We start from the raw sequence: 23,340 nt of genomic DNA on the forward strand, positions 1-23,340 counted from the left end.
AAAACAGGAAGCGTTGGTGAAATTCAACTGGCCTGACATTCTGTGTTCCTGTGAGGAAGGCAGGCAAACAAACTTTACATAAGCCTGGAGGCAAACTTAAAGGTTTGATTGAGATTCTAGTGAGATTTTAAACTGTATCACTGTATTCAGTGATTCATTAACATAATCGGAGCCGAATTAATGAATGGTAAGTTCTGCATTGTTTACAAAAATCGACGTGAAAGACGAGAAACATTCACTTCCCCAAACACACAGGATCACATCCATAAGAACAAATGATTTCTAGAACATTCCCCTGCACTCGATCACTTGAGAGCAGACACAGGTCACTTCTTTATAGTTGCTGATATGGACAGCGAAAACGTTGTCACCCTGAAGGATTCTCTTCCAATTCCTTAAAGACAAATGGAGGTGTGATTTTTTTTTGGTATTTTTGTCTAAATTGTGTTCGATCTTTTGTAGTGAAGAAATGTAAACTCGGGGAAAAACATATTCAAACCTTTAACTGTCCAAGCGGATTTTGAAACAGGGTATCCTTTTCCATGTACAGGGATATCTTCTCTCAGTATCTCATCTTTCATTGAACGAGGTGATCCTCGACCATTCAGAAATAATGTCAGTTCTAGAATGTCCTGGAGAATGTCTGTTATAAAATGATCCAGATAATCTCAGTTATAGAGTGTCCCGGAGAAAGTGAGAGTCCAAAAATCTACATTACAGTCAAAGACCCTTCTGTCCACCAAGTTTACACCAATCAAAAATAATCACCCAAGCATGTTTCAATCAATATTAGGATCAGGAAAAAAAAACACGTGAAGAAAAAGCAGAGATGGTGTGTTACCATCTTAGGAAAATAACGATTAAAATGCATCATTTGGTCATTCAATATGATCATGGCTGATCTGACTGTGTCTTGACATCAAAATTTCCACCAAATCCCCGGTGACCATTAATTGTTTTGTTCCTCATGAATCTATCTATCTGTACTCCAAAATATTCAATGATGTTGCCTCCACCGCTCTCTGAAAAATAAATCTCATCTTTTCAACAACAAATTGAAGAGTCCGTTTTCAAAGCAAACATGTACCCACCTAGATGTAGTCTTGAAACTTTCTTTCAGTTTGTGGCTGGATACACTCCTTTGTGAAGAAAGAATGGTTCATCTTCTCAATGAGACCTTCTTCTTTGACGAGAGTAAGATTTTGCATGTCTGCCACTGGTCTGAAGACCATAAGATATAGGAGCAGAATTTGGACATTCCATGTATCCGTCTGCTCAGTCCTTAGATCATGGCTGATTTTTTTTTTTTACATCATTCTCCTACCTTCTCCCAGTTTTTATACTGATCCCGTGCTGAGTGTACTTTCACATCCGGCTTAAAAGCATAATTTAAGTCAATAAATATAATTTCAATTCTGGTTCTTTTCCAACCTTCCAGCCTAGGCTTACCCATGCAGCTGAACACATGTTTAGCTGAGCGTGAGTGCATTCTCCCTGTTTCTACAGACCCATCCCACCTGTTCAGATAATGTTAAATTCCAACTGAGTACCTCCGACATGACCACCTTTTCCCTCACCCGGGAATTCCACCCCTCCTCCCCAAACTGTCATGAACAGGCCCTTCATCTTTGACTGACCAATCTCCTGTACTTCTGCCTTCAGCCCTTTCCAGATGAAGTCGTCCTTTAATACTAGCATATTAGTGTCCAAAATACTTGGCTATCTAAAGTAAAACAAAGAAACGCAGATGCAGGATAGCTGAATCAAAAACAAACTGTTCTTATGAACACTCTGATTTCTAACAACAGATGCTACCAGGACTGTTGTGTTTTGCGAGCAATTTCTCTACTTTCATATATCATTTCATGTTTATAGCATGTGCAAAATTTGCCCTCCAGTGTTGACTTCCATATGCAACTTCCAGTAATATTTGTTTCATCCTGATGTTTCTAACTTCCAACTAAACTAGTTACCTGTGTAATTTGAGTGACATGGTCTGTGGCACAATTAGTGGTCGATCGGCGAGTTGTTTTGTGAAGCAAACCTCGAAGTTGGGGTCATCTGGTCTCTTTTTGTTCATTCTACTCAGATTCTGGCCTGAATCACACTGCATCTCCCCTAACGCTGGTAGAGTGGAGAAGGACAATGAACTCTGTACAATGCTCTGTATTGCTCCAGATGAATGAAACTGCTGTAACCTGCGTGACAACCACGGTGTTGGCTGCCATGGTCTAGCGTCATGGACTCTACTACTGGTCCTGCTGGTAGTTGAACCGCTGCTTATGCACCTCCCCACCCAGGAAGAGGTCTGTACGCAAGCCCACAACGTGGTTTGGTGTGGGGGTGCATCAATGTTCCGTGACTTCTACGTGCAGTATCGATATCTGGTATCGTGCAGACTACATCCTGTCTGACAGTACTTGTTTAGGCATACTTATGGGTTTTAAAGGTGTGACTCATGGATGCTGGCTAATTCCAGCAGCTCAGTTGAGTGGCAAGTTGCTCGGGGAATTGTGTGCAGTATAATGTGTCGTCACTCAATGTGATTCTTGCTGCAAGGGCTCGAGCGCTCATTGCACTGGAGTGTTCTTTACATTGTTCTGAACAGATCATCGGGTTGTATTCAGTAGTACACTCTCCTGACTTGCACAGTGTTACATGTTGAACAGATATCCCCTTTGGGTTCTGGAAAGGGTCACCGGATCCGAAATATTAAGTCTGATTTTTTTTTTCTTCACAGCTGCTGCCAGACCTGCTGAGCTATTCCAGCAAATTCTGCTATTTGTCCCTGATTTACAGCATCCGCAGTTCTTGTGGTTTTTATCTCCTCTGGGTTTATGCACCTGGGCTAGTTCCACGAGTTGGATTGAGCATATGATATTCCTAAACATTTCAGCATCTCTGGCACAGCCTTTATTTTATGTTATTATTCTTGTGATTGAACCCTCCAACATCTCACTTCATGAATGTTTGTGTATGGTTATGCACAGTACATCATGTTGTTGAAATTTCACTGTCCTATCAGTAGCTGCAGCAACTTCATTCAGAAGCAGTCAGTCATCTGTATCTCATTCAAGTCTCCACGTAGAAAGAAAGGATAGCATCTCAGATAAAGACCGCATCCTTTATACACAGCTCAAAATAACCTCCCCCTCATTTCTCCCCATTGACAACCAACAACAGCAAAGTTTTCTGTCTGTATTGAGTACAATGGAACCACTGGGAACATTAGGGAGCAGAATATCAGGGAGATGAGGAATGCTTCTGATGTCTGAACTTATTTGGATATACACTGTACCATTATCCCCTGTAATCTCTCTCCATTTATGGAAAATATGGCTTTTTATTCTTCCTGAATAATTCACATGTTCCAAACTACCTACGTTATATTCCTTCTGCCAAAATGTTGTCGATTGATTATTACAGACACTCAACCTCCTGTTGATAAATTAGTTTCCTGCCTAACTTAGTGGCATTGACAAATTTATTCCGAATACATTTGTTCCATTCATATAAATTGTTGATAAACGTTGCAAGTAGTTGAGGACACAGCACTGGCCACTGTGTCACTACAGTCGTTAAATTACGTTGAACTTAAAAGATTGATTTATCTCTTATTTATCCTTGCTTCTGGCTCATCAACCATTCTTCCACTTACTCCCATTTAGCAGCTTTTAAAAACTTAAAGTTATCGCCCATTTCCTGTGTAACAAGCATGAGAAATAAAATAAAGACCTTCTCCAAGAAGTGTTGAATAACAGCCTTGAATGGCTTAATGGCCTCATTCTGTTTCTGTTTAACAATAAATGGGCTGAGCAGATTGCTTAAAAATAGGTGTCATTTTGAATGGTGCTTAATATTTTGGAATCATTAGCGAACCATCCACTTCTGACTTTATAATGGAGGGAATTTCATTGATGTGGCAGCTGATAATGGCACAGTGTGCCTCGTGGATGCCTAGTTTCACTTTACTAGATCCTTTAGAAGTATGTCCTTCTTCACAGGAGATAGTGATGCAAAACATACTGGACGGTATCTTCAATATGAGGATAAGACTTTACCTCAGCTAGAACTGTGTGCTTGTCACTCCTACTGATACTGTTCGGGACATAGATATCTGTGACATGTTTGGTGAGAATGTGTCACTCTTGTTCACTCATCACTTCCCACAGTCTGACTGCTGTTAATTTTAAGTCTCACCCTGCTCAGTTAGTGGTGGGCCTAGGAATATAATATTGGGCGATGGGCATTGTCATTGATGGACATAGATAGAATGCATTCTGTGTCCTTGGTCACCCTCAGCACATCCTCCAATTTGTTTTCAACGTCGAGGAGAACTGATATATCACCAAAGGGTGGCGGGAAGATCAGCAGGTGTCCAACATCGGGTTGGTCCTTTGACCCTCTTTAACCTGTTGCCACGAGACTTATTGGGTTCGGAAATCAATGTTGCAGAATTCCAGGACAACTCCTTTCCTGACTCTGTACCATTGTGCCACCACCAATGGTGGGCTTGTCCTGTCGGTGGGACGGAATATACATTGGGGTGGTAATGATGCTTCATGAGATATTATCCATTATGTATGATTCTCTGAGTATGACAATGTCTGACTGTTTCTTGAACAGTCAAAATGAGGGTTAATGACAACAATGGAGCATGGAATAATGGCTTTAAAAGCTGAAAGAAAGACAGTCTATCTCAATTTGTGTTGTATACGGAAAAAAAAAGTTTGAGAAATACAGTGCATCCATTGAAGCAAATGAATGTAATTTAGTAGCATCAGAAAGACATGGCTACAGGGTGACCAATATTGGGTACTGAACATCAGAACATTTTATATTTGGGAGTGTTGGACGAACAAAAAATGAAAAAGAGGAGGGGTAGATCTCCTACACAGGATGACATCGGTATAATTGTAAAAGAGAATCTTAAATCAAATAATCAAGTTATTGACTTAATCTTAATGTTTTTGTGTTAAAAGTCGCAATTGAGTCGAGTTAGAGGAGATATTTCCACCTAATGAAACAATATCTTTCTCATTGATCAGACGGAAACATAATCACTTTCACAGCTCAATGAACTTGTTTGATCTCCTATATATTTTACGGGGCATAGTCCCACCTAAATTGTCTCTATTTGTTATTATGGGAACTTTCCTTTCCCTTTGATGTTTGTTACAAATTTCAAGCTGTCTGTTCTTAGATATTTCTTATCAAACTGTCCCCAAGTGTGCCTTGCAGCCTCTGCTTGCGCAGAACTCCCTATTACCTTGACACAACCCCTTCTCTAAATTATCATTGTGCCTATTTATGACCTCACTTTAATGCTGGAGCAGGTTTTTAAATTTATTTATCTACTGGTTTCTGGGAGTAATTCAGGAGACGCAGCAAAAATTCATCCCTAGGAAAAAGAAGCATGGTACGGGAGGATGAGGCAACAATTGCTGACTAAGGAAGTCAGGGATAGCATAAAAGCAAAGAGGAAGCACATAATGTGGCGAACAGCAGTGGGAAACCAAAGGTCTGGGAAGCTTATGAAGACCAACAGAGGGCAACAAAAAATAAATAAGGAGGGAGAAGATTAAATATGAGGGTAAGCTAGCCAGTAATATAAATGAAGACTGTAAGAGTTTCTTTAGTTATATAAAGGGCAAAAGAGTAGCAAAAGTGGACATTGGACCACTGGAAAATGACGGTGGAGAGATAGTAGTGGGGAACAAGGAAATGGCTGAGGAACTGAATAATTACTTTGCGTCAGTCTTCACGGTGGAAGACACGAGTAAAATCCCAAAAATTCATAACAGTCAGGGGGAAGAGCTGAGTACGGTGGCCATCACCAAGGAAAAGGTGCTAGTAAAACTGATTGACCTGAAGGTGGACAAATCACCCGGACCAGATGGACTACACCCGAGAGTTCTAAAGGAGATAGCTGAAGAGATAGTGGAAGCATTAGCGGTGATCTTTCAGGAATTATTAGAGTCAGGGAGGGTCCCAGAGGACTGGAAAATCGCTAACGTGACACCCCTGTGTAAAAAGGGAGTAAGATAAAAAATGGAAAATTTCAGGCCGATTAGCCTAACCTCGGTTATGAGTAAGACTTTTGAGTCCATTGTAAAGGATGAGATTGCTGAATATCTGAAAATGTATAGTAAAATAGGACAAAGTCAGCATGGTCATCAAGGGGAAGTCATGCCTGACAAATCTCCTCGAATTCTTTGAGGAAGTAACGAGCAGAGTAGACCAAGGATAGCCAATGGATGTTATCTACCTGGACTTCAAGAAGGCCTTTGATAAGGTGCCACACAGGAGGCTACTGAGTAAGATAAGAGTCCACGGTGTTCGAGGCAAGGTGCTAGCATGAGTAGAAGATTGGCTGCCTGGCAGAAAGCAGAGAATGGAGATAAAGGGGTCTTTCTCAGGATGGCAGCCGGTGACAAGTGGTGTTCCGCAAGGGTCAGTCCTGGGATCACAACTTTTCACTTTGTACATTAATAATCTCGATGAAGGAAGTGTGGGCATACTGGCTAAGTTTGCAGATGATACAAAGATAGGTGGAGGGATAGGTACTATTGAGGAGGTGGCAAGGCTTCAGAAGGATTTTGACAGGTTACGAGAGTGGGCAAAGAAGTGGCAAATGGAGTACAACGTCGGAAAGTGTGAGGTCATGCAGTTTTGTAGGAAGAATAAAAGCATGGACTATTTTTTAAATGGGGAGAAAATTCAGAAGTCTGAAATGCAAAAAGACTTGGGAGTTCTAGTCCAGGATTCTCTCAAGGTAAACTTGCAGGTTGAGTCAGTAGCCAGGAAGGCAAATGCAATGTTGGCATTTATTTTGAGAGGACTTGAATATAAAAACTGGGATATACTAATGAGGCTTTATAAGGCTCTGGTCAGGCCACATTTGGAGTATTGTGTGCAGTTTTGGGCCCCATATCTCAGTAAGAATATACTGGAGCAGGTTCACAGGAGGTTCACGAGAATGGTCCCAGGAATGGAAAGCTTAACATATGAGGAACGTTTGAGGACTTTGGGACTATACTCATTGGAGTTTAGAAGGAGAAGGGGGTATCTAATTGAAACTTTCAGAATACAGAATGGCCTGGACAAAATGGATGTTGGGAAGATGCTTCCATTGGTAGGAGAGTCTAGGACTCGAGGGCACAGCCTTATAGTAAAGGGGAGGCCTTTTAGAACGGAGATAAGGAGATACTTCTTCAACCAGAGAGTGGTGAATCTATGGAATTCACTGCCACAGAAGGCTGTGGAGGCCAGGTCATTGAGTACAGTTAAGACTGAGATAGATAAGTTCTTAATTATCAAGGATCAAGGGTTACGGGGAGAAAGCAGGAGAATGGGGTTGAGGAACTTAAAAGCCATGATTGAATGGCGGAGCAGACTCGATGGGCTGAATGGCCTAATTTCTGCTCCTATGTCTTATGGTCTTATGGTACACCATTTTTTGCTGGGCTAGAGGGACAGCTATCTCTCAGCCTTTCTATGCCTTTCATTTATGGGCAGCCCTAACACATATCCCATGCAACACCTCCTTCATTAATATCACTGCTTGGATTCAGTATTGTTGACAGGCTCACTCCAGACACATTATCATTCCCACCTCCCCCCACCCTTCCCCCCACCCCAAACCTAGGCAAGCACTAAGAACAGTGTCACCTACATCCAATCTCACTCACCATCACCTTTTCTCTCATTCCTGAAGAAACAGCCTGTAATGGAGATGGAAAGGGCCAAGCCAGACGTTGGAGTTCCCAACATCCGTTTGCTCACCCCCTTCTCCCCGCAATTTGGAGATGACCCTGGCAATTGCCAGAGAAGACCAGGATAACTCGTGTAAAAGTTCCAAAGCGTCTACATCGCACAAACAGAATAAGAAGCCATGTTCAGTGAAGGAAAATTCTCACGTTAAACCCACTGTCAGTCCGTTTTCGCCTGGCACAACTTAGTAGCTGTGGCCCTGATGCCATCTATCTCCATTATATTGGTGGTCAAGAGGGTTGGGTCTTACCGCTCTCTCCACTTGTCTCCTTTACTGATCACTACAAATTTTAAATATGACCAGATTGCTGATATAGCCAAGGATATATATCCCATTTTGGGCCAGATTCAGGGACAGGAAGAAGTTCGGTAGATTCACTTAATCACCCACAAATAACTGCTTTATAAACAAAACAAGTTTCCTCAAACAAAGGTACAAAGCCTAATGACAACAAATTTGTACCATACAAATGCTCATCGACTATCCACCCGAACCACTCACCTGAAGACATTGAATGATGCAATAAGATGACCTCTCATTCCAAGGGGAACCTGTTCACCTTCATAATATAAACCCTTCATCTCAGGACTAAGTGAGGAGAAACATCTCTGAACTGTTTCCAATATTATTATATCCTTTCTCAATTCAAGATATAAACAATAACTTCACACGCAGTCCTCCAGCTTTGTTTTCAGTAAAACTGCATTCAGCTGCAGCAATACATCTTTCCTGTAAAGTTGATTGAAAATACAGCTACCGGGGAGATTCTATATATTTTTTTCTACTTACGAAAATCTTCGTCAATTTATTACACAGACGAGGATATTACTTTATTTCTCAGTGTTGTGTGCCATTGAAACTCCTTTTCCCAGACATCTTTGGAGGTAGAGACAGTTAATATTTCTAAGGCACAGACAGTAGTAGTGATTTAACCTGAGAATCACCACATGTCAATAAGAGGCAAGATTGAGAAAGCAGACCTCATGGTAACTTCTGTCACTGTGGGACAACAACCTGTGCTGTTGGCTTCTCCCTGCATTGCAAAACAGCCATCCAGCCAGCTAAGCTGGAGACAATGAAACTGCTGATAATAGAGAAAGTCAAAGATAAAAGACAGATTAAGCTTTGATGACAATATAGAAGCCACAGGCAGATACTGAACAAAATAACAGCTGCAGAAAACAACGACAAAAAAAAATGCTCTGGAAGAAATCGTATTTTATAATTCGACAAGTGTTTCGGTGCTGTCTTTAGTTGAATACAACAAGGTGAGGCAAGAAAAATAATCAGAAATAGTAATTACAATTGGATATTGATAATCATAAAATATGTTCTTTTTAATTGTATGTGGAAAATGCTCTCACGATTATATAAAAGTATAAAAATGATGTATTGTGTTGTTGGAAAGTAGTATACTGCCTCACTAAAATGGTTTCCCAACGCGTGCTTGATTTAAAAAAAAAGGTTAGAAAGTATCGAAGTGTCCTCTGGTCAGTGATAGAAACCCAGGGAGTTGAATCACGGAATGTTCCTATAACATGGAGCTCAGGACACATCAGATCAGCCACGATATTTTTGAATGGTGTAGTAGATTTGACGGGCTGAAAGGTTTCCTGATAGGCTTTAATTGCATATTCCTGTTGGAAAAAATACGACAATGTTGCTCCTCCTCATGTGTTAGATATTGGCGGGACTAATCTTTTCCAGAGCCTGACAATTGTCTGGAAAATCATCCAGAGTAGTCTATAAAGGACATCATTCTATAATTCACATTATCCAAAACCTTCTATAACCAACATTCTGTGGAATATTCAAGAACAACATTCACAGGAACATTGTATAACTGACATACTGTGGAACTTTACATAACTGGCATTTTCTGGAACATTCTATAACCAATGTTTTCTAGAAAATTCTCTGACACATTGAACATCTGATTTTGTTTATGAATGAATGTCAGTTTTTTGAACAATACATAAGATTTCGAGCAAAGAGATCCTGCTCCAGGGACAAGAAGATATGTTTAGAAGTCCCCTCGGGCATTTAAAGTTTTGAATACATTTTCACTGTGTTTGCATTTATTTACTACAGAGGTTCGACCACAATTTAGACAAAAAGACAGAGATTTCCAATCTCCATTTGTCTTCAAGGAACTGGGAAAGATTCCTTCAGACAGCAACATTTTCACGCTTGGCATTAGGAACTGTGAAAAAGTGACATGTGCCTACTTCCATGTGATCGAGGACATAGGAATTTCCGAAAAAAAATCATCGATTCTTATGGCTATGTGTCGGTGCTTTTGGAGAAGGAGTGTTTGTTTTGATTTATGTCACATTTTGGTCCGTAAATCAGAATTTACCATTTGTTATTTCAGCTCCAATCATTTTGATAAATCTCTGAACACAGTGACACATTTGAAAATAGGTCCTCAATCAAACTGATAAGTTTGCCTCCAGACTGATCTATAATTTGTTTATTTAACTTTCTCACGATTAACGTCGTGACGATCATCGTCCTGCTTTATAAAAGCTGTGGATCGTTTCCATTTGTAAATCGTCAACTGGTGGCGAGAACAATGGTGGATCGATTGCCCATTTTTGTTGAACTGATATTGATTAAATAATGATTGTTTATCTGGACAAGTTTTATTTCCTCGTGTGTTAGATGCACACCATCCTGCCTTATGTAGCCATTAATTGTTCTATCTGGTTCACTGTCACTTTTACATTTGATCAATTTTTAGTCAGCTGTTGCCAGAAACTGTAAACTAACTATTGCAGTGAGAAAACGGCGGCTCTGATACTGGGAAAAGTGAATGTGCTGAACTGTTTAAGAAACATTTTCTGTTATTTTATGCTCTCAGATTGATACTGCCAAGGGATTCTCCTCTGTTTTGGTGATATAATAAGGATGTTTATTACTTTCACGTCTGAGTCACAATCGAGTTCTTCCATAACATTGTAACCCTGGCTATCCCATTTCTCCTGATCCGGCTGCTGAGTATTTTCACCGTCAGACACATTTTAGTAACCAGCAGGAGTCTCCGTCTCACACAAATGAGATCTTGCAGTCTGATATGGAAATGTAAAATTGACAAAAAATCATCTCATTGTTTGTGATCTGGATCAATTTTGTCCTGTGACGGTCAACGTTAATTGTGTATTCTATATGGACTGGAATATGGCTTCTCGGGTATCAGTCCGTGTATCTAAATTGTCTCAACTGGTATTGGATTTTGTATTGCAGATCCTCAATTGATGCACAAACACTGGGATTTACGCCACGACCCAGACTAAGTTCAGACAGGAGCTGAGGAATGTCTTGAAATATCCCTTTATTCAAAATTAATCAATAAAATTCACCAATTTACCAATTCATTCAGCGTTATTTTTATTTCAAGTCTTTTTTTCCACAATTAAAGGGGCCTGCAGCGATAGTAACTCGATAGAAATTCAATATCACTGGCTTGTCCAATTTTATCACCCAGGTTACAGGGGCACGTTTCAATGTTTCTCTACAGCCAGGGATTAGTGAGAAAAGACACCATTCCACTTAGTGCATATATGGCTTCAATTTTAGAGAATAAAAATGTTCATTAAGAAGTGCCAAGCAGCAGAGCCATCTATATTTTGTTTATGTCACTTTTAAAGAAGCTGAGCTGGAGGTAGACAGACTAAGCCCCATGTCCTGGTCCCCTGGTAAGGAGCAGGGACAGGGGCCGAACTTCGGAGTTGTGTTTAACTTACTCTCTCCTTGCTTTCATCTCTGGTGTAACCTACTTCGATTTGGCCTCTGCAAAATTCGTTTCTCTCCTTTGTTCCCTCTTCTCCATATCTCCCTCCTACTCTCACAAACCCTCTCTCTCTCTCCTCCTTCGATTACCCTCTCTTTCCTCACTTCTTTCACTATCCCGCTGTCCCACATTCTGCTTCACACTCTTTCCATCTTGCATATCTACTTCCCTAACTCCTTCTCTCCAAGTTTCCTAATGCTTTCCATAGATTCCATAGTTCTGACTCGAAACATCAATTTTCCTGTTTCTGTGATGTTGCCTGGCCTGCTGTGCTCCTTCAGCTCCATACTGTGTTATCTCACATCTGTGTCAGCAATATGCTTGAGGGTTAATAAAGAGTCTGGAATCCAGAATCGAGGTATTGAAGAAGTAGGAGCTCGACCTGGAGTGACGTCCCGACTCGAAACGTCAACTTTTCTGCTCCTCTGATGATGCCTGGCCTGCTGAATTCCTCTAACTCCACGCTGTGTTATCTATGACTCCAACATCGGCAGTTCTTACTACCTCTCTCGTAGTGCCTCAATCCATTCCAAGGAGAACTGAGTGATTATATAATCGCTGGCATTTGTTAGGGAAACAGTGTGATGATGGTACAGGAGGTCATTGACTTGGGAGATATGTGTCATGGGAACACAGGCCGTCATTACTTGAAAAGAATGGTTGTGGGCCCACAGACTATTGCTGGTGGAATAGAGTGGGGACCAGATTGTATGCGGTTGCTCAGACAAAAATGCAGGAGTGGGATAATAGGCTGTTATTAGGTGCACAATGTGGGTATGTGGCAGCTGGTTATTGCTGTAGGAACAGTGTGGCATGTAGGTTCAGGGGTATTGCTAGTCGTACATGTTGTGGTGGGGCTGCTGGCTATTGCTAGGTGAAACAGTGACGGGGTGAAGTGGAGCCACTGGGCGTTGCTTGTGAACAATGTTCATGTGAGACGACTTTCTGCTGCTAGGGAAACAGAGTGCAGTTGAGCTCACAGGCCTTTACTGGGGAACAGCGTAAGCGTAGGACCACTGTCTGTTGCTCGGGGAACAGCCATTTAGGTTGGTTCAGGGGCGTTGCTAGGGAAGAGTTTGGGGTGGTTACTCAGGCTTTTGCTAGGCGAACAATGTGGGTGTAGGGTCTCAAACCATTGGTAGGCGATCAGAGTGTATGTGGGCCCACAGACAGTTTCTTGAGGAACAGTTGTAGATGTTGGATATCTGGCTATTACTCAGCAATTAGAGTAAGTGTAGGATCATTAGCAGTTGCAAGGGGAAATAGAGTGGGGATGGGATGACAGGGCAGAGCGAGGTGAATAGTGAGCCAGTAGGTCTATAGCTCATTCTTAGAGGCAATGTGTGGGAGTTTAATCAAAGGCCATTGGATTTTGAAAAGAATGGCCATGTGGCCTCAAGCCATTGCCACAGCAACACAGTACGGTTTGGGATCACAGGCCATTTCTGGAATGTTTTTGAGGCCAAAGCCTGTTCTGTTCTAATCGTTAGATGAACAGAGCTGGTGAAAAAACACAGATGATTGCTAAGGGAACGGTGTGAGGATGGCAGAACTGGTTGCCGCAGGACCACGAGGGTGGTTGTGGGGTGAGTGGCTGTTACTGTGGAAAAGAGTTGGAGTTGCTAAGAGAACTGCTTGAAGGTGGGTCCACAGGCTATTACAAGGCGAAATATGCGGGAGTGTTGCAATAGGCCATCGCTCAGGCAACAAAATGTGTGTGGGGCATTTGGCTGCTGCTCAGGAACAGAGTGTGTGTAGGCCACAGGCCATTACTCGGGGAGCAGAGACAGGAATGGGTCTGCTGGCAGATGCTCGGGGGAGCTGAGCCATTATTGGACAACTGGTGGTTACCAGAGGAAAGGTGTGTGAGTGATTGCTTTGTGAACAGATTTGGGGTTGATCCACGGGTTATTACTTAATTAAAGATCGAGGATTGTGCCTCAGGTTGTTGCTATAGAATTCGTGAGGGGTCCACAGGCCACTCTTAGGGGATCAGAGTGGGGATGGAGACGCTTAACGTTGCTACAGGAAAAATGTGGAAGTGGGACTAACAGCCATTGATAGTGGAATGGAGTAGAAGTGGGTACACAGGCTGTTGATCAAGGAAAACAGTAGATGTGGGTCAACAGGCAATTGTTGAGGGAATAGACTGGATGTGTGACTACTGACTGCTGGTGGGGGAACATAGAGTGTCGGATCACTAGCTGTTGCTAGGGAAAGAATGTGGCAAGTGTGTCCACAGGCCGTTACTTGGGTAGGATTATGGGAATGGGATCAAAGCCCGTTCCTAGAGCAACACATTGTGATATTACTTCACAGGCCAATGTGAGAGAATAGAGTGCTGAGCCAAAGTCTGTTGTAAACGGAAAAAGCCGGAGTGGTGCACAGGATTTTTCTGGGAAACAGATTTGGGATAGAACTGCAAGCTGTTGCTCGGATAAAGTGTGGGGGGCGTCTACAGGCCACTTTTAGGGGAACAGAGCTGGGCTGGATCCATAAGCCGTTGCTAGGGAGCAGATTGCGAGTGGAACATCAGGCTGTTGCTTGGGTAACAGAGTCGGACAGCTTCAGGAACCAGTAGCGGGTAATTGCTTGGGGGAGGGGGGAAGCTGTTGCGACCAAATATCTCGTTACATCCTCTTCACAATTTACTTGGAATTCCAAATATCCTTCAGTCGCTCTCCTTTCTCTGATCAGTCTATGTTGTACCTGGCCGTTTTTCTCTCTCGCTAACTATCTGTAAATTACGGATAGATCAGTTAACCTTTCTGACTTGGTTCGTGGTATCTATTTTATCTCCGTAACGTCTGTACAATCGCAGTGTCTCACTTTCTTAGTCCCATCCCCTGGTAATACCTGGTATAAGTTGTCCTCCCAACATTTGGTGACATGATCATATTAGTTTTCTGTCATTTATGTACAAGAATCTGGACAATAATCTTTATTAACAAGGGCGTGAGTGAAGGAGTAAACTTTCATAAACACACACACAGAGTCACACAGGGACATGGAATGACAAAGAAGTATTAGGTTTTCCAAATATTAAAACTCCAATACACAATCATTTGACGTCAGATGAACACAGGACATTTAAATATCTGGATCAGCTTCAAGAGTCACCTCCCCACAACATTGACAGGCTCCTGTATTACATACCATATTGGAATCAGATGTTGATTGGGAGCAGGATATGGCATATGGGATTAGGAAGAATGTTTATGTGGATGTCAAGAACCGAGAATCTAACAGGGTATCAGAACAGATTGCAGAGAGAGTCAAACAACAAAATTTGAGGTGAGTTTTCAGAACAGTTTAGCACTTGTTGAGAATAAGGAGCCAGCGTTATTTTGACCCTGTGGTAAAATCCTTTGCTGTATATTTCTTGGGAGTCATTGTTTTATTTTAATTATTTCGAAGAATATTTAGTCTCTATCTGTTAACTTTTATGTCTGTTTATTTTTCCAGACAGCTATGGAGTCATGGTCGTACAGGATGGAAACAGACCTTTCGGTCCAACTGGTCCACACCAAACAAGTTCCAAAACTAAACTAATCCGACCTGCCCAATATCCCCCCAAACCTTTCTTATTCATGAACCTATCCAAATGTCTTTTAAACGCTGTAACTGTACCTGCACTCACCATTTTCTCCGCCAGTTCATCCCACACAAGAACGAATCTCTGTGTTAAAAAAAAGTAGTCCCTCATGTCCTTTTAAATCTTTCTCCTCTCACCGTCAAAACATGATCCTCATTTTGAAATCATTTAACCTAGGAAAAAGACCTCTGCCATTCATATAATCTATGCCCCCGTCATCTTATAAACGTCAATAAATGTCAACCTACAATCTCCTACGTTCCACAGAAAAACTCCCTGCTTTTCCAATCTATTTTTTATATTTCAGACCCTCCATTCCCGGCAACATTCTGATGCGGGTATCCCCTAGATCTGCTCACATCCTACAAAAAGATTCAAATCATATATCCGAATTGACCAAAAATAAATGGTGAGATGTGAATGAAAGTTGATAGGACACAAAGCGGCTATTAATGGATATCAACAGGTTAACTGATTGGGTAACGATTTAACAGATGGAAGATAATGTAGAGAAGATTAATTCACTTTGTTTGTAATAATAAGTGAAATAAATTGTTTCAAATGTTTGTGTGCATGGAGATTTTGCCACAATAATTTGACAGTTATAGGAGTTGTTAATAGAACATCTTATTGTAGCACTGGGGGACATAGAGTAATGCATGGGGCAAAATTTACAGTTCCCCAACATATTCGATATTTTACTGACTATTGTATGTACTCAGCTGTGGAGAAAAGATGATCAAGAGAGATAGAGAGAATGCAAGTGAGAGAGAGAGAAGGAGACTGAAAGAGATAGAAACAGAGAAGAAAAGATGCAAGGGTCAGAGAGTTTCTACAACGTGGAAGTAGACCCTTCTTCCCATTGTGTCTGTGCTGGACATCAATTATTCATTCATTCTATTCACATTTTCTCGCTTGTGGGCCAGTTGTTGTATGTTCTGGTATTTCAAGTCTTCATCTAAATGTTAAATTTGTTGAGGTTTCCTGCCTCTGCTACCCTTTTAGGCAGTAACTTGCAGATATCTACAAGCCTGTTTTTTTCCCCTCAAATCCTGCAAAACCTTATGCTCCTTTCCTTAAAAATGTGCCCTCCAGTTGTTGACCCCTCTGAAAAAGGAATAATTTTTTTTTCTTTATCAACCGTGTCTGCATCACTCAGAGCTTTGTGCAACTCAGTCAGGTCCTTTTTCATCATTCTCTGTTCTCTGGAAATCAAACCCAGACTATCTATTCTCTCTTTGTAGCTCAACGATTTCATCCCAGGTTACATACTGGCTAATCTGCTCTGCAACAACTCCAGAACAAACACATCTTTCCTATACTGTGGTGACTGGAACGGTACACAGTGTTCTCTCCGCGGTGACACTAATTGCGGATCCATCATAATCTCCTTACACGTGCATTCAATTCCTCAGCTAATAAAGGAAAGTATCCCATTTACCTTCTTAACCATATTTTCTGCCTGTTCTGCTGTCGTCAATAATCTGTGAACACCAGGGTCGCTCTGAACCCCCGTACTACTTAGAGTCCAACCATTCAATGTGTTCTCTCTTGTTTTGATGATGCTTTTTTTTTAATGGAAGTCATAGAAACATGGAAAATAGGTACAGGAGTAGACCATTAGGCCCTTAGAGCTTGCAGCACCATTCAATACGATTATAGCTGATCATGCAATCTCAGTATCCCATTCCTGCCCTCTCCCCATACCCCTTGATCTCTTTAGCTGCAAGAGCCAGGTCCAGCTCCCTCGTGAATATATCTAATGAACTGCGCCCGACACTCTCCTGTGGGAGAGAATTCCAAAGGTTCACAACTCTCTAAGTGAAGAAATTTTACATCATCTCAGTCCTGAATGACTTATCACTTATTCTTAGACTGTAAACTCTTGTTCTGGACTTCCCCATCATTGGGAACATTCTTCACACATCTCGCCTGTCCAGCCCCATCAGAATTTTGTATGTTTATATGAGATCCCTCTTCATTCTTATAAATTCCATTGAATACATGCTCAGTCGATTCAGTCTTTCTGCATACATCAGTCCTACCATGCCGGGAATCAGTCTGGTGAACCTTCACCGGACTCCCTCAATAGCAAGAATGTCCTTCTTCAGACTTGGAGACCAACATAGCACACAATACTCAAGGTGTGGTCTCACCGAGGTCCTGTATAACTGCAGCTAGACATCCTTACTCTGATATTCAAATCCTCTCGCTATGAAGGAGAGCATACCATTAGCTTTCCTCACTGCCTGCTGCACCTGCATGCTAACCATCAGCCACTGTTCCACCATAACACCCAAGTCTCGTTGCATCTCACCTTTTCGGAAACTTCTACCATTCAGATAATAATCTGCCATCCTGATTTGAGACCAAAGTGCATAACCTTACATTTATTCACATTGTATTGCATTTTCCAAGTATTTACTCACTCTACCAGTCTTTCCATGTCACCCTACAGCCTCTAAGTATCCTCTTCATAGTACACACTGCCACCCAGCTTAGTGTCATCTGCATATTTGGAGATATTGCATACAATTTATTCGTCCAAATCATTAATGAATGCTGAAGTCCTGACTCTGAACCCTGTGGCACCCTGCTTGTCACTGCCTGCCATTCTGAAAAAGACCCGATTATTCCAGCTCTCTGCTTCCTGTCTGCCAACCAGTTCTTGATCCATGTCAACACATTACCTCTGATACCATGAGCTTCAATGTTCCTTACTAATCTCTTTTGTGGAACCTTTCCAAAAGTCTTTTGCAAGTCCAGCTGCACACTTCTACTGATTCACTATTGTCTACACTATTGGTCACATCCTCAAACAAAATCCAGCTGATTTGAGAAGCATGATTTCCCTTTCGTGAATCGATGCTGACGACAAACAATTCCGTCACTGTTTTCCAACTACTCCATTATTACATTCTTAATGACTGACTTACACACTTAACGATTGTCGGTTAGCTCAGTTGGCTGGATGACTGAGTTACGATGAAACGTGAGTCCAACAACGTGGGCCTAATTCCTGCACTAGCTGAGGTTACCAGAAAGGTTTCACCTTCTCAACCTTGCCTCACACCTAAGGTTTGGTAAAACTCAGGTTAAACCACAGCTGGTCGTCTCTGTCTAATGAGATAAATGGCCTACAGCAACTCTACGTTCACTCCTCCAAAAATGAATCTCCTCAGTCTATCTGAGCAGCTGGTCTTTTTGGCCCTAACGTCAAATGCTTCCGTCCTTTCTATTTACCACCCACCAATGTCTTTGTCATCTGTGAGCTTTCTGATCACACTTTCTCAAATCATGTGTCGGACATTAATAGTGAAAGACTTTTAATGAGGAAGGGAATAAAGAGTGATGACGAAAAGGCCGGAAAGAGGAGCTATGGACCGTCAGATCAGCCAGGATCTCACAGATTGGTCGAATGCTTGTTCTCCATCTCATGTAATTATCGATGTTCGAAACAGGAACAGAAAGGGAGAGGAGTGAAATCTCTGCAAGGTGAAAAGCTGTCTGAATTTCAATACAAAATGCAAAGTCCAAACTGCTATTTGCCATCACTAGGATGGTGTGGAGATTGGATTTTATCCCTGTCCCTCCTAAGACATACTGCAAAAGTCGCATTCAGCATACTGGGGCCAATGCATTTATGGCTTTCCCTCCTAACCAGAAAGCATTCAGGTTCATTTGTCACGGTGAGACCTTTGGAAGCACCCATAACACCCATGAAACAGCAAGAGACAAAGAAAAGTCAGGAAGCTTAAGGTTAAGCAAACACTTTTATACTGAGTAATTCTCCCTTTTTTGTCTACTACATATTTATTTTATTAAATGAAATGCATAAAGAAAATCCTCGTAGTTTCCTGTCCACAACGTGAAAAATGGGTGGGAAAGCAAAAACAGAATTTGCACACGGAGTATGCAAACACAGATTAAAATACATAGGATGGCTCAGGAGCAGGAGAATCAAGGCAGGGTGGGAGCTGGGGGATGTTTAGAAAATGCAAGTAGTCTCTTCATCTGATAAGATTCTACTTAATGTCAATCATTACCGGCACTGGACTCACTGACGGCTGAAAAGTCAGTGAACAGAGTGGAGTGTCACAGTTCTTTTGTTCGTGAGTCTCCATCTCCCACTCTGTTAGTGAGCACTCAGTCTCCCGGAAAATATCATGTTCTCAATTTCCCCTGATACCCAGTCTTTCTAATTGTGTGAATTCAGAGCTGATGACCAAAACTCCAATATCGGATTCCCAGTGAACTGACAGGTGGACTGTGCCCCGAATGTGAAGGGTTCAATAATTATGAGATATTTAGTTCGGATCAGTGAAGGTTTCGCACCTCAAACGGGAATATTGATGCGAAAAATACGTTGCAGTCATTGCAACGTTTCTGACAATCAATAGATTAGATTATAGAATGATGCAGAACAGAAGGAGACCACTTGGCTGATCATGTTTGCGTGGACTATCTGAAAGAGTTATCCATTAGTTCCTCACCTCTTTACCTTTTTCCATGATTCTGTTATCGTTGAATATACTTCCGCCGCCTTTCCTAACAGTGAACTTCAGACAATGATAATCTGCTGCTACAGGGACACTCTGTTAATTTCCTCCTTGGGTTATTTTGTCAATTCTCTAGCCTCTTCTCACATTGCAAACAGGTTATGCTCATGCATTTCATCACTTCTTCATAATTTTGAATCGTTCTATCAAACCTCTTCTGCATCTCCTGCTGCTCTGAAGACAATATTCCAGCTTTGTGATCTTTCCATATCACTGTAGTCCCACATCTCTGGGAATATTCCCATAAATCTCCTCTAAACTCTCTCTCACACCTCGTCCTCTTTATTGAACTGTGATGACCGGAATGAGTGATAATACTCCAGCCAGGGTCTGATCAGTTAGCAAGCAAGTGTCAGAATCCCCTCTCTGCTTCCCTATTGTAGTGTTGTTTCTGTTTTGTTTTTTTTAAAATTCAGTGTAGGATATGTGCTCTGAAGTCCATATTTGTTTCAGTGACTGGAAACGTGACTACACTGATTGTGGGACAATTCAATTTCAGCTATTAAACAAGCCTGCCACTTTGAGAGTTAATACTTTTCATGCATTCCAGATGAGATTTGAAACAGGCAGTTCACTCAGAGAAGGTTGCCTGTCATTATTCCAATATTCCTCCGAAAGAATTGAAGGAAGTCGCACAGTTTGTGGTGAAAGGGCTTCATTTCCACATAAATGAATCAGCGTTTGAAGGAAATCCCAAACCCAATTCTGCAACCATTATTAAAAATAAACATGTGTTTTTCATGCTTTCACTTTATTTTCATGATTTGTATATTGACCAATAGGATGGCTGACAAGGTTTCAACTCCGACATGAGGCTGGCTGTTTTGTTCCAATTTTATAAAAGAGAACACCAAATTGGAAATTAGTTGATGTTTGATATGTGAAATGATTATGAGCTGAAGTAAACATCTGCTGGCAAGGAAAATATTAGTCTTTTAAGTATCCAATTTGCAATAAATTAGTTTACCTACTCTTTTACTACAAGTACATTACAAGCCTGTTCAAGAGATTACAGGAAATACAATAACAATATGTCATTTCTCATTTCAGTGTTGCAGTCTTCAGTGCCTTCGTCCAAATGAACCATTGGAATGTTTACCACATTTGGCCAGAAAACAATACACAGCCTGAAACAAGCTAAAAGGCCTAATATTTATGCAAATGGCAAGAAGACTTTAGACAGAGGTCTTTCCCCAAGCATCTTGGTGGCAGCTAAGCAAAGCATCAGTTTATCACTTAGCAAATATTCCAGGACTTTGGAATGTTTCAGCGTACAAGACTTGGGTGAGGTCAGCTCTTTACTCTAGAAGGCCAACATGCTTCTTATAGACGAAAGAACATCATTTACTGAATTGATGGTCCGCCAGGCACAGTCAATGTTTGTCTCATTGTGCATCCCAAGAACAACCCACAGCGAACAGAGTCCTGTATCACAGAGTTATTCAGGACAAACCTCGAAAACCTCAGCAAGACTTCCTTGGTAAAGGTATATTCCAGAACGAGATGTGTGATGTTTCTATCAAAATCCTTCTCCTTCCAGTCAGTTGTTTTGAGGGCAATGTGAAGTCATGGGGAAAGTACATGCGTACATGAAATAGCTGACATGCAGTGCCTTTCTCACCACCAACCAAAATGTATCTTGGTGCATTTTGGAAAGCTACAATAATGAGGCATTCTGCCAAATGACATCAGCAGTCTGCTCAGGTAACCATTCGACAGGATCGTCCCCCACCCCCGTCCTTTTCCCTCAGTGCCTCGAGGACCAATATCTGATTAACTTTACGTCAAAGGTGGTCCTCAGCTCACCTGCTCCTCTCAGTGATTGTGACAGCCTCTTAATATTTTATTCTATTCTTTTCGCTCATGATTTTGAAAGCCTCGATCAAATCTACTGTCAGCCTTCTTCTTTCTAAGAAGAAGAGTCCCAACTTCATCAATCCATTTCACCACTGAGGCTTTTCATTCTTGGAATCACTTCTTCCTCTTGTCCAATGTGTGCACAGTTTCGTCTCATCATGTGGTGCCCACAACTTTACTGAATCTCCAGGTGAGGTATAACAAGTAGCTTATGCAATCTTAACATCATCTCCTTGTCCTTACACATTATGTCCCTTTTAATAAAGTTGATACAACTACTTTCTTCACCTGTTCTGCCACTTTCAATGATTTATGCACTCATACATCAAGGTCATCATGCTACTACAGCTCTTTTACAATTATGCCCCCGATTTTTAATTGTCTTTTAATGTTTTTTTCTGACCAGAGTGCATTGCAGTATACTTCTCTGCATTGATCCTCATGTGCCACCTATCCTCCCACATCAATGTCAATGTTAATTTGGAGTACTGCGCTGCTCTCCTAACAGTTTTTAATAATTCCAAATTTAGTGTCATAGAACATAGAACAGTGCAGCACAGTACAGGCCCTTTGGCCCACGATGTTGTGCTGATCCTACTAAGATCAATCTACCCTCATACTGTACAATTTACTATCCACAAACTTTGAAGTTGTCCCCTGCACATCAAAATACTGATCATTAATGTACATCAGGAAAAGCAAGCGTCACAAATACCGAGGCCCAGGGTACTCCACTACAAACAGTCCGCTAGTGTGAAAAATACCCAATGACCATCATTTTCAGTTGCCTGTCAACTCGGCTAATTTCGTGCTGAACGACTCTATGAATGACATCTAACTTGCCACAGCCTCTTTCAGACTGTGACCTGTAATTTCTCTCACAAGCTTGTTGTGGCGTTATATTAACCACCTTCTGGAATTTCAGATACTTGACATGAACAGCATTTCCCTAATTTATCCTTTCCACTACCTCTTCAAAAACAGTCCAGCTCATTAGATAACGATGATTTCCACTTTAGAAATCCATGCTGACTCTTTCTAATCAACCGACCTTTCTCCCATTTGATGATGAATTCTACTTGGGAAAATTGTTTTGAGTAGCATTGAAGAAAAACTAGCTGGTCCGAAAATTTTGGGATGATTATTACAATATTTCTTCAACAATGTTATGTGAATTGCTATCCGCCAGTCTTCTGGCACCTCCACTAAGTTTGGGGAAGAGCGAAAGATTGTGGTCCACAATTTCTGTCCTCATTTCCTTAAAATCCTTGTATGCACATCATGCTGTCCGAATGCCCTGTTAACTGTAAGTGCCAACTGTCCGTTCCTGATTTTTTTTCCCGAATTATTGTTGAGCCTTTACAGCAACAGAGTTTCTGTCTTTGTCACCATGGCCTGATGTATCCTCTGTATAAACACAGAGACGAAACATTCATTTAACCCCTCAGCCATTCTACCTGTCTTCCGGTGTAAATTCGCATGTTTTGTTTCTATTCAGCCTACTCATCCTTTACCCTCTTTATTGCGGTTTATGTCTGTAGAAGCCTGTGAGATTGCTCTTTATTTTAGGTGCTCATGTTCCAGGAATCTCCATTTTCCTCAAATAAAACAAACGAATCAAAAGGATGATAGTGATCTGAGAGTAAAAATGTTGGAAAACTCAGTAGAACACGTAGGGTTTGTGGAGTCAAATCGAGTTAACATTTGTATCTCCCAGTCTCCTCACCTCACACGCTCCTGTCCATGATTATGTCTTCCCCAG

This window comes from Rhincodon typus, chromosome 42 (genome assembly GCF_021869965.1).
Source record: "Rhincodon typus isolate 14 chromosome 42, sRhiTyp1.1, whole genome shotgun sequence".
Taxonomy (NCBI): domain Eukaryota; kingdom Metazoa; phylum Chordata; class Chondrichthyes; order Orectolobiformes; family Rhincodontidae; genus Rhincodon; species Rhincodon typus.